General features: G+C 35.9%; 1 long non-coding RNA gene across 1 annotated transcript in view; it reads left to right on the top strand.

Moving 5' to 3' along the window:
• Positions 1 to 9,815, top strand: part of LOC141563358 (uncharacterized) — a 77,496-nt gene continuing 67,681 nt past the window's right edge. The window contains exons 1-2 of the long non-coding RNA XR_012488402.1: positions 1 to 73; positions 521 to 667. This is a non-coding gene — a long non-coding RNA (uncharacterized LOC141563358). The remainder of the gene's footprint in view (positions 74 to 520; positions 668 to 9,815) is intronic.

Raw genomic sequence — 9,815 nt, 5'->3', positions numbered from 1 at the left:
GTTATTATAAGAAAACTTTTAAGAGTTGCAAAATTACAAATATCACATTTGATTTTTAAAACAACCCAGAAAGGTAGGTGCTATTATTATTTCCATTTTATAGAACCGAGATACAAAGGTGAACAAGTTCAGAAACTTGCCTAGATTCACAGTTAGTAAGTATCTAAAACAGGATATGAATTCAGGTCTTCCTGAGTTCATTGCTGTATCCAGTGTGTATCCTAGCTAGAACAGAAGGAGAATGAGGACAGAGAGGGACAGAGACAGAGAGAAAGGAAAAGAAGGCAAAGATGCTCAACTTTTATTTTGCTTCTTTCTGACAAAGTAATCGTTCCAATGGACATAAAGAATAAAAATTAAGAGGGAATTGACTCTAAGATTGTTAGGGAAGAGCATAAAAGAACATATAGCTGCTTTAATGAATTCAAGTCATCAGTAAGTCAGTCAATAAATATTTATTAGGCACCTACCACATGCCAGGTAGACCTATATAAACATCATCTCTTGTTACTCAAAGAAGCAGCAGAAGTGATTGCTGAGCCCTGTCAATACTTTTTTGGAGATCAAGGAAAAGAGGAAATATATTACAGCAGGGATGTCAACCTCAACCTCACAGAGCTACAAGCAGCCAACAAAATTCCAGAGCCTGGCTGAATCAGATTAAAAGGTAATTTTGCCCATTATTAACAAAATAAATAGAAATACAACATAGATAATGTTAATTTGTGGTTTTCTAAGTCAATATGCTGTGACAGGGATCTGTTTCTATTTAAGTTTGACACCCACTGTGTTATAGCATGGGAAAAATCTCAGTGTTTGCCCTGAATTTTAAAAAGACAACAGAATTGAATCCAAGGAACTTAACTTTGATTTCTGGCAACATCCCAGAATGTATTATTAAAGAGGTTATTAGTGAACCTCTAGAAAGGGAATCAATGATCAGAAGGTATCCATAAGAACAGCTCAGGCCATTTCAATGTAGAGACTGTGCTTTTCCTCCTCAGTGGAAGTCTTTAACTGAACATTGAAGGACTCTGCCAGGTATATTACAGAAGGAAATTTTAGTTATGGATTGGAACAGAATTGGATTTTAAACATTTTGTGTTTGTCATGAACCCTTTTGTCATTTTGGTAAAGTCTGTGGATCTCTTTTCAAAATTACGTTTTTAAATACATAAGATTACAAAGGAAATCAATTATATTTGAATAAAGATGAAAAGTGTTTCTCATCCAAGTTCACAAACACCTTGAAATCTATCCATGGACCTTTGGGGTAAGAAAGGCTGAGCTGGAAGTTTACATTTCCTTTCTGAAGCTTCCAATCATCACTCCAAGCTCCACCTCTGAAAACAGTCTTGAGCACATCCTTCCCCTCCTCTCTGTCAGCCATTCAGTTCTTTAAAGACAGCTTTAACATGTATTCTCCCTAAATGGCTAGATGGAAGGTACAGTGCTGGAGTCAGGAAGACCTGAGTTCAAATGCTACCTTAGATATTACTAGCTGTGTGATCCTAACCAAGTCATTTAATCTTTTTTTTTTTTTTTTTTTTTGACTCTTTCTAATCTATAAAGTCAGTTGGAGGAGGAAATGGCAAACCAGTCCAGTATCTTTGCTAAGAATATCCTAAATGGGGTCACTAAGAGTTGAACATAAGTGAAACAGCACATTCTATGCCTTTTCTTCTTTTGGCTAAAGATAGAGTTTCATTTTTAGGGAGTAAATATTGTTATCTATGAGAAAGGCTTATCACAGGTGCCACTTAAAAGACTCAAATTTATCCAACTTTGCCCACATAAAGGATTCACTGCATCCAATCAGAGAATGCAGAAGTCCTGGATCACTAAAATACATGAAAAAGCACTGATTTCTTGTTTTTTCACCTTATTTATAATCTGGTTTAAAAACAATAAAATGTAACCATTGGGTTTTCATTCAGGACTAGGGACTGGGGACCGAGGAACCTCTGTTCCCATTGACCAGGAACAACTGAAATTAAAGAAGAGCACAGGAATCTGACAATGTGATTCAACTTTATGGTAATATTTACATTTCCTCAATTTCTCCTTCAATTCAGAAAACATTCTTTTCCTCCCCCCAAAGAAAAGGAGGGACCCCCAACTATTTCTAACTGCTTTCATTGTGCCTATTCAGATACTTCTCCCCTTGCTATAAATATACATTTTGAACTTGAGAAAGAATGGTTTCCAGTTACTGTAAGATTGCCAGGTCTGGGGATTTTGCACAGTTTGGTTCTGTGAAGCAATAGCCAAGCGCTTGTGTTTGTAAATTAAAGAACAGAACTGGAGCTTGGGGGGTGGCAGTGACTTTGGGATGGCTTCTTTGAAAACCCTTGCATAGAAGTATATGATACATATGGGCCAAATGCTTCAGAGATGAGCAAATCAATTAATATAGATTTTAATCTTTTTTTAAGAGAGCCACATATCGGTCAGTAATTTATGCTATGATCTTATCCTACTGTGTCCTGAACCCACAGACTCAAGTAATGGGCCATGGAAAGAACCCCCCACTGTGGTTTGAACTTCGTCTCTGATTTCTTGGAGGGAATGATATGCCGTGAAAGGATTACAGCTGCTCCTCTGAAATCTTAAAACCACAGGACCTTTTTCTTCAGCCTTTTCTTAAGCAAAATTATGGTCCACTTTTGATTATCCAAGATGATGGAATGGGGCCAAGGAGTAGATAATGCAAAACAGCAGCTAACTCTAAAGTGATTTGTATTGAGGCCGGGCATACATTATTTTTGTTTTATTTCATTCTGCAACATCAGCAAATTAGTGAATTTTTGCTGAAACTAATGTTCACTTTGGCTTGTATTATCTAGGCCTTGCAGGCTGGCTGACTGCTTGGAGGAGGCAGCTACTCTAGAATCATAGGCCTGCAAATAGACAGGAGCCTAGGATGAGGAATAATGTACACTATATCTTGTTTTTATTCATTTTATTATTATTGCATATCCTAAGGTCAGGGTTGGGAGAGTAATTTTTGGTTGATTAGATTGGTAAAGCAAAAACAAATTACAAAACTGAATTAAAGTGTGAACCAAGGAAGTAAATCTACCTCATCTTAAATCTACTAGAAGAAGGGCCTTGAGATACCTATATCAATGAAAGACCAGAAAGAAATTCAAGAATTAAAGTTCATTTTGCATTTCAGTAGTTAAAGCTAATCCTTTGTTAAATTGGATATTTTTCCTTGATAAAAGGTCAAAAGTAAATGAAAATTCTTCCAAATCTCTACAGACCTATTTGTGGAGAAAGGTGGATTGATAGCACTGGAGAAAGTGTCAGAATCAAGGCCAGACTTCATTTTCCACATCCAACATTACTTAGTGGTGATCATGAGCAAATCACTTAATCCATTTGTGCCTCAATTTTCTTATCTAGAAGATGGGAATAATGCCTATAAATTACTTATCTGACAGGCAAGAAAGAAATGTCATAATGTTAAATGATTTGCAAATTTTAAAAGCTCATGTAAATGTCCAAATTAATATCACTATTTTTTAAGTACTCTTACATTTCACTGTAGAAATCCAGGCCCCACCAACACTTTCATACAAGTGATACTGGTAATCTCTTGATTATAGGAGATCTTATTTAAACTATCAAAAGACTGATCTTTTGCCATGGAAATATAAATAAGACCTAATTCATGAATTCACTGATTGTTCTCCCTTACTAGATATTAACTCCTTTCAAAGATATGCTCCTCAATCTAAATTCTAAATTGGTCCATAAGTTAATTCTGGAACCTCTCGGGTCATTGACATGTGCTGACAGGCACATATTATGTTTCCCCCAAAAAAGGTTTATCTTTCCCCAACATAATCAGAGTATATTAGAATCTTAAAACCAAACAAACAAATAAAAACTTTATTAGAGAAGGAAACTAAAAAAAGACAAGCAAGGGATACATTCCTCTACAAATTAAATTTCAGAAGACATTTTACTCCTATTTTAATTTATTGCTAATATATTGGGGATTTCATATATTGGAGACTTTCTTCATTGCTCCTATGATGATGTATTATGATATTAAAATCTTTGATTGTACCGTAACTCAGAGAATATAGCAGGAAGGGGAGGTTGATTAGATGAATTAGAAAAGAAGATGCTTATGTTGACATACAAAAATGCCTGAGTAATCAGCAAGGAAGGGAAAGGAATAAAATATACATGAGAGTTTTAATGGAATTTTTAGCAAATTATATATTTTTAAAAATGTGTTTGAGCATATGGCCCTGCTTGAGGGCTAGTCTGGGTGAGAAGCTGATGATCAGCCTTTGTTTGCAGTGTGTGTGTGTATGTGTTGGGAGAACTAGTAAAAGAGTTCTTCAGTCATTTTATATAGGCATATAGAAAACTTCACATTTACATTAAAAACTGTAATGGATTTTCATTTTTAAAAAAGTCATTTTTTTTTGGTAGAAAATATTAGACATCTGTAAGTAACCCAAAGACAAGGTAGGAAAATAGGCTTCTGAAAAAGAAAACAAGAAGCAAAAATATGACCTGTGTGTTCATCTCCAGCCATGGTGCCCCAGGCACACAGACCATTACACTGCAGGAGGGGGTTCAGGGATAGGAGACAAGATACAATTACAACTGACACTGCATTTTTTTTATGTTTTCTTGACATGAGCATCAGCAGGATTTAGCTTAACCAAACATTGACACTCTCCCCAAACGGGAATGAAATACAAATGGAGAAACTGGGGACTTCTAATCTCAGTACTTGCATGAGCTAGTGTGTTAGGCACAGGCAAGGATCTGTTTGCCCATTGCAGTTGGGACAGGTGTTCCAACACCCCTAGACACCCTCCATTCTCCATGGCTTGACATTCTGGAAGCTTGCTTGACCTTCAGAGCTATCTTGGAGACTGATACAAGTTTAAAAAAGAGAAAGAAGTATTAGTTTACACAACTTTTAAACAATGTAGTGAAGGTTAACTTTAAGGCTAGATTAAGAAGTGGGAGAAGGTTAAACATTTAGAGCTGAGTTAGAAATATTTTATACTGGAAAATAATCCTTCTAAGAACTTAAAAGCCATTTTTATACTTATTGGACAAGTAGATTGAAAGACCAGCTCCTTTTCCTTTCTGAAGCAGGGATTTCTATTACAAGGTTCAGATGAGTAACTTGGTGATTCTGGAGATCAAACTGGAGATGGCCTAGAACTTGATTTTGTTTTTAAAAGAGCCTTTTATTGAGCTGCAAGGACCAGTGAGGAAATGAATATTGAAGATGGAGGAACCATATCTTACGATCTTAAAGGATTCCAAAGATGGACTGATTTGAATTTAGAAACCACTGCAATCCTTTTGAATTCTATTCTATGTATCATTGGAATGTGTGTGTGCATGTATGCTTGTGCATGTGTACTTATGTGTATGTTGTGAGAGAGAAAGAAAGATGAAGAAGATGGGTGGGGAATGAAGAGAAGAGGGAAGTGAGATAACAGAAAGAAAAAAAGATCTTTTATATTTACTATGTGCATTAAGTAGGCAGAGCTATGACTGTCTTATACAATAATGATTAAACTAGAACTTAAACGCATCTCTGATCTCAGTAAAAAACTTGTCTTTTGAGGATTCAACTGAGTATCTCAGTATTAAAAATATTTTTCTATTCAATTTTTTGGAAATATCTTCTTGGTATATTGCATTATCATACACTAGGGCTTTTATATTTAAGGAAAAAGATTACACATATCTGAGAACCTGAGAATCAGTAGAATCATAAAATGTAAGAGGTGGAAAAAAATCTTTGAGATATTATATTCCAGGAATGAATCCCCTTTTGGCAATCTCTAAAACCTAGTCAATATAATGTTTTTAAGTTCACTCAAGAAAATACTTGGTTCCAAAGGAAACCATTTATGTTGTGAAATATGGTCATCAAACCTGGTTAAGAATCCCTGATTTAGTCCAATCTCTTTAAAGATTTGATAGATGAGTCACTGAGATCCAGAAAGCTTAAAATTATCTCAGTAGGAGGGATATAAGGGTTTTTTTTTTGTTTGTTTGTTTTTAAAGATGGAGACTTTTGCAATTTCATCTTTAGATCTTTAGCATTTGTCTTTTATTTAACAGGCACTTGGATATTTGTTTATTTGACAGTGACAACACTAGAAACTAAGATACATCAATTAGGAAATAGCTGAACAAATTTAGATATATGAATGTAATTGAATCCTATTGTGCATAAAAAAAGATATCAAGTACAATTTTAGCAAAATCTGGGAAGACTTGTCTAAGTGAATACAGTGAAGGGAAAAGAACTCAAAGAATGATTCAGATAATACTAATATTGTAAGAAGGAACAACTTTGAAAGATCTCTGATAAATATAACAATCATCCTTGATTCCAGAAAACTAGTTATGAAACTTGCTGCTTCATTTCTGACAGAAAAAGAATGGGATTGAAGGTATAGAATGAGATTGATGGCCAATGTAAGAGTTTGTTTTGCTTAATCATAAATATTTGTTACAAGGGTTTTTTTTTTCTGTTTTATTTTTAGAAGGACAGTAGGAAAGAAAAATAAATGCCTATTAATTGAAAAAATTAATTTGAATAAAAAGTGATCACATGGCTATTTAAAGTCAGAGCCTGGACTAAACCCAGAAATCATAGCTTCTCATCTTAAATTCCCTCCATTAACACAAGATTCTTAAGTTCTCTCATTTCCTTTTCTCTCTACTCTCTTGAATGTCTTTCAGTGTGCCTTGTATATAGCAAGTATTCTGTAATAGGGTTTGATTGAGGTTGGGATTCTGTGATTGATATATTCTAACGTCTTTAGAATTATTCTGCATATTTCAATCCCAGTATCCTTATGGGGGACAATTTTTTTTAAACAAAGTTCTCTTTTGGTTGAGAATTTTAAATTGGGAGGTTCACACAGCCATTATGCCTTCTGACACTTGGTATATACCCATTATTCAAGAGAAATACTAGTTACATGTACATGCTAGGACTTCTTCATTTAGCTTTATCAAAATAAATGTTATGTATTAGGCAATATTCAATTCAGCAGTCTTTTGAATTCCCACAAAATTATGGCTTTTAATGTAGATTAAAAGAAAGGAAGGGTATTGCTTCACAATAGATGATAGATCCAGGGAATTAATTACATTTCTCCCAGTACACCCCATTCCTCTACTCACACATTCTGCCTTAGTTAAAATTCCCATTATCTCTTGCCTGGATTATTATAATAACCTCATAATTGATTTTGCTGTTTCCAGTCACTTTCCTTTCCAATCCATTCTCCATCCTGCTACCCCTATGATGCCAGATGACTCCAAAGGAGAAAAGGAGGCCCCTCACTTAAATCCAATTTACCTGCAAGTCATGGCATCCCCTCCCTGATGTCATGTTCTTCTTTGAAAAAGACAAACCACCACAATTACAACCAATATGATATGCCTAAGATACAAATCTGACCATGACACCTCCCCAACTAAAAAAATCCTTAATGGTTGGTTCCCTCTTGCTATGATAACATGCAAATTTCTCAGCCTGGCATTTAAAACTCTCCATAGTCTGGATCCCGTCTAACTTTCTAGACTTGTTTATTATTTCTCCCCATCCTGCTTTCTTGGCTCCAGCCAGTCTGGTCTGCTACCTGCTTCTTGTACTGAGTGTGACAAGCTATCTTTTGTTTCCATGACTTTGCACAAGTATCTCCTCTGTATAGAATACATTCTTTCCTCATCTCCACCTGGTGGACTGGCTAACTTCCTTTAGAGCACAGACCAAATATCTCCATTATATGAAGTGCTTCTTGATAACATTAGTACTCTTTCTTTGAAATTACTTCATATTGCTTTTCATTGACTTTGAGTGTTGGTAGAGTTGGAGGATTGGTGTTCAAATGTGTCTATAAAGGATCTGAGTTACTATGGCCATGTCACTTAATCTTTCTGGGACTCAGTTTCCCTATCTGTAGAATGAGAAAATAAGATTCTAAGATCTCCCCATCTTGTCTTGCATAAGCAGTTCCTGTTTCAATGACTGGCTGGCACAATAGAAAAAGAGACCTAAATTAAAATCTTTCAACACACACACAAATAAGGCATTTGACTCTGGACAAGTCCACTCAAATTCTGCCTGCCTCAGTTTCCTCATTTGTAAAGCAGGATAACAATAGCAACCCACTTCCCAGGATTGTGGTGAGGATAAAACTTGATAGTATCTGTGACTCTTAAGATATCATATAAATACTATTACTTTATGAGAACTTTGTCATGTGGAATATTTTAAAATACTGAGTTGGATCAAACTCTCCTCAGTGATCATATTTTTTCTCTGAGCATCATTCATTCCCATTCTTATTTAATCTTCTACAAATATTTTCCAGTTATAAATGACTAAATGATAACATGGGACAAATCCAATGTATGGGAACATCAGTAGCTCCCTGCTGAAAAACAGCACTGGCATAAACACTGGATTGTGGCATTCTTGGACCTGTGAGGGAGGTAGGCAAGGGGAGCAAACTGATTGTCCAGCCAAGCATTCTGTTTTTATAAAGAAGTCTGGTCATCAGTAAGTATGGGAAAGGAAATCCCGGAAAAGCACATAATGGCTTAATGGAGTTTTGGAAAAAGACGTCAGCTGGCATGTGGCAACAACTCTTCCAGGGTAGGGCTGATTTGGCTTTCCTTGTTTCTACCTAGATTTTATTTTTGGAAAAATTAACATAACAGCTGTGGCCTGTTGCTGTCAGTTGGGATATTTGTTTCCCCAAAGAGTGCAGGCTACATCATGTCCCAAATATCTCCATCTCTACTATATTCTGTTGAAAGCTAATCTCTCGGTGACAAGAGACCAGGATTTAAGACCATGAGTGAGATTTAGGATCCTGTGTCCTGGTTTAAAAACAAGGTACTCTGAGACCCCTGCTTAACTTGGTCAGTGATTGGCAGTGACTTGGGGGCATGTCTCCATTTCTCAGTGTCTTCATCTGTAAGAGGTGAATGTGGTGCCTAAGATGGGTGATTTGAGAACATCTGGTGGAAACTCTAAAGAGACAATTTTTGTCTCAGTATTAGAAAGAAGCTTCTAATAACTGGGTGCCAACAGTAGAATGGATTGCTTTGCTAAATAGTGAGTACTTTAATTCTGGAAAAGTCCAAGAAGAATTTGGATGATGATTTCTCAAGGGTATTGGATAAGGGATCCCATTTTTAGTTGGATAAGTGATTCCCAAAAGTCCTTTCCAATTCTAGGATCCTATTATACACACATGTATATGTGTTTACATGTATGTGTGTTTCAATGTATGCATGTATGAATGATTGAGTGAAAATGAACTTATTAAGTACATAATATGTCCCAAGCACTGTGCTAGAGATACAAATCCAAAAGTACAGGCTGTCCCTGCCCTAAAGAACATTATATCCTAATAGGAGGGCGAACCTGTGAAGGGTGGTTTTGGCCAGGGAAGGATATTTTGGTTAGGAATATTACAATTATGGTAAGCAGAACCAAAGAGAAGAAAATGAACATACCTCCTCCAGTAGCAATGGCAATATCAATTTTATTACATTACCAGATTTGGAAAGAGTAGAGGAAAAACATCAAGGAGAATATGCATGGGATGTCAAAGCAGCTAATGAGAGGATGCTAGCCATCAATTAAATTAAGCATAGTTACTCCTGCCCTGGCTTGATATAGGCACCTATCAATCAAGTCAGAGGGATTCTAGGGTAGTAGATCCAGAGACGAAAGGTTAAGTCCTTTACGGCCCAGCTTCTTGTTCAAGTAGTTAGGATCTGGCAAGGAA

Source organism: Sminthopsis crassicaudata, chromosome 3 (genome assembly GCF_048593235.1).
Source record: "Sminthopsis crassicaudata isolate SCR6 chromosome 3, ASM4859323v1, whole genome shotgun sequence".
Lineage (NCBI taxonomy): Eukaryota > Metazoa > Chordata > Mammalia > Dasyuromorphia > Dasyuridae > Sminthopsis > Sminthopsis crassicaudata.
Note: the sequence above shows the minus strand (reverse complement) of the source record. Positions and strands in the feature narration are given on the sequence as shown.